Below are 3,100 nucleotides of genomic sequence, written 5' to 3'. Positions count from 1 at the left end.
AGGCTTTACTTACAAGGGCCCGGGCTGCGGCATGATGGCCGCCAAGATCAGCGTGTATTTCAGCCAAGAGCTAACGTCCCTCATCTTCGGATATACATCATTGAAGGACCCCGGTAGTACTTTTCTTGTATAGTTATCCTTCATGAACTTTGTAGGCTTTCGAACGTCGAACGATGCGACGGGCCTCAGTCTGATCCTTAGGGAGCTCATTCCTAGTGAGGTACGCAAGGAAAGGCTCGGTCCATGGGGCAATTACAGCCATAATTTCGTGGGCCGATGGTGTTATTTCGGTGCCTGAGCCCCCGATGATATCGGGACTGTGTTCAAAATTAGGGGGTATGATCGTCTCCGGGTTGGTGCTCCCATTCTCGTCCACAAAGGTGTTAGGTGGGATGGGGATGCGTTTAGCGCCCATGCGGTCAAGGATGTACGCGGCTTGATTACTCTCTCGAGCCACGTGATGAAACTCGAGACCCTCGAACCGAGCTGATATTTGGAGTACAACATTGCGGCAAGCTGCCATCTTCGGATCTTTTGCGTCGAATTCTCCATTTATTTGGGATATTGCAAGGTTGGAATCCCCGCACACCTCAAGGCAGTATGCCCATGGAGACAGCCATATGGAGACCATGCAATAGGGCCTCGTATTCGGCTACATTGTTAGAGTCTGTATACAATATTTGGAGCATGTAACAAACTGTGTCTCCTATGGGGGATTCATGATGACACCAGCCCCCAGTCCGGCTAACATTTTAGAGCCGTCAAAGTGCATCACCCAGTTGGAATATGTGCCGTACTCTTTAGGGAGTTCGGCCTCAGTCCATTCGGCGACGAAGTCAGCCAACACCTGAGATTTAATGGCTCACCATGGTTTGTATGTTATTTCAAATGATAGGAGCTCAATGGCCCATTTGGCAATCCTTCCGGTGGCATCCCGGTTGTTTATAATATCATTGAGTGGTACTTCAGAAGCCACCGTGATTGAGCATTCTTGGAAGTAGTGCCGTAGCTTGCGGGATGCCATAAAGACCGCATATGCTATCTTCTGATAATGTGGGTATCTGGATTTGCATGGTGTGAGGACCGTCGATACGTAATATACTGGTTTCTGGAGTGGGAATTTATGTCCTTCCTCTTCTCGTTCGATGACGAGCAGCGCACTCATCACCTGGTGAGTTGCCAATATGTAATGTAGCATTGGTTCACCGACATTTAGTGCGGCCAGGATGGGGTTGCTTGCTACCAAAGTTTTTATTTCCTCCAGCCCGGCTGTTGCAGCATCCGCCCGGACAAAGTGGTCCGTGTGTCGGAGCAGGCGATACAGTGGCAACGTCTTTTCTCCTAATCTGGAGATAAAGCGGCTCAAGGCTGCCACACACCCGACTAATTTTTGGACCTGCTTGAGGTCGGTTGGTGTTGCCAATTGTGACAAGGCTCGAATTTGGCTAGGTTTGCTTCGATTCCCCTATTGGAGACAATAAACCCGAGTAATTTTCCGGCGGGAACGCCGAAAACGCACTTTTCCGGATTGAGCCTTATGTCATATGTTCGGAGGTTGTCGAATGTGAGGCGCAAGTCATCCACCAATGATTCAACATGCTTGGTTTTGATGACTACGTCATCTACATGTGCCTCCACAGTCTTGCCGATTTGATTTTCCAGGAACGTTTGAATCATGCGTTGGTAAGTGGCGCTGGCGTTTTTGAGCCCGAAAGGCATAGTGTTGAAGAAGAAAGGCCAATACAGGGTGATGAATGCCGTTGCGGCTTGGTCGGATTCCTTCATCTCAATTTGATGGTATCCGGAGTATGCATCGAGGAAACAAAGTGAATCGTGTCCCACGATTGCATCGATAATCTGGTCGATGCGAGGTAGTGGGAAGGGGTCCTTAGGGCAGGCCTTGTTAAGGTCTTTGAAATCGACACACAGGCACCAGGATTTATTCTTCTTTGGTACCATGACCAGATTTGCTAGCCACTCCGAATGTTTGATCTCTTTGATAAACCCAGCTTCGAGTAGTTTGGCCAGCTCCTCCCCCATAGCCTGTCGTTTGGGTTCGGAAAATTGCCAGAGCATTTGCTTGACCGACTTCTATCCCTTCAGTATATTGACACTATGTTCGGCCATGGTGCATGGGATTCCTGGCATATCTGAGGGGTGCCAGGCGAAGATGTCCCAATTCTCACGCAAGAACACGTGTAATGCGGTGTCGACCGTCGGGTCCAGCTGTGCCCCAATGGAAGCTGTTTTCTTGGGATCCACCAGGTGGACTTTAAATTTGACTATCTCGTCAGCTGGCTTGAAAGAGGTGGATTTGGGCCTTTTGTCAAGAATTACGTCATCCCTATCCACTATGGAACGCAGTGCGGTGGGTTCCTCAGCCGCTAGGGCTTTGGACAATGCCTCAAGGGCCAGGGATGCGACTTTATTTTCGGCATGGAGTGCTATGTCCAGATCACTTGAGATAGTGATAACACCATTGGGCCCGGAAATTTTGAGCTTCATATACCCGTAATGAGGTATAGCTTGAAAGCGTGTGAATGCATCTCCCCCTAACATGGCATGATATCCGCTATGAAAAGGAGCCACCTGGAAGATTTTCTCTTCAGACCTATAGTTTTCTGGTGTTCCGAATACCACATCTAGCTTAATTTTCCCCGAGCATCTTGCTTCTCTGTTGGGAATGATTCCCCTAAAGGATGTATTGCTTTGCTCAATGTGACTCCTGTCCATTTTCATTTTATTGAGCGTGTCCTCGTAGATGAGGTTCAGTCCGCTGCCACCGTCCATTAGCACTCTAGTGAGCCAAAAACTGTCCACAATTGGGTTGAGGACCAGAGCGGCTGGTTCCCGGACTGAGCGGGATCTTGGTTCGTCATCGGCATTGAAAGTAATTGCCGTATCATTCCAAGTGTTTATTGCTGCTACATGGCAGACTTCGGCAAGGTCACGCAGCGCCCGTTGCGCCGATTATTTGATGAGAAGGTCTCAAAGACTGTGAGTACTTTGGGATCATGTTCGTTAGAGTACTTTTCTGTTGTAGTATCGGTGAGCATACCCTCACTGCTCTTGGCCACCTGCCGGAGTATCCATCATGCCC

This window comes from Triticum urartu, chromosome 2A (assembly GCF_056163025.1).
Source record: "Triticum urartu cultivar PI428250 chromosome 2A, HENAU_Tu73, whole genome shotgun sequence".
In the NCBI taxonomy this organism is placed as follows: domain Eukaryota; kingdom Viridiplantae; phylum Streptophyta; class Magnoliopsida; order Poales; family Poaceae; genus Triticum; species Triticum urartu.
The sequence above is the reverse complement of the archived record's forward strand: the minus strand, read 5'-3'. Positions refer to the sequence as shown.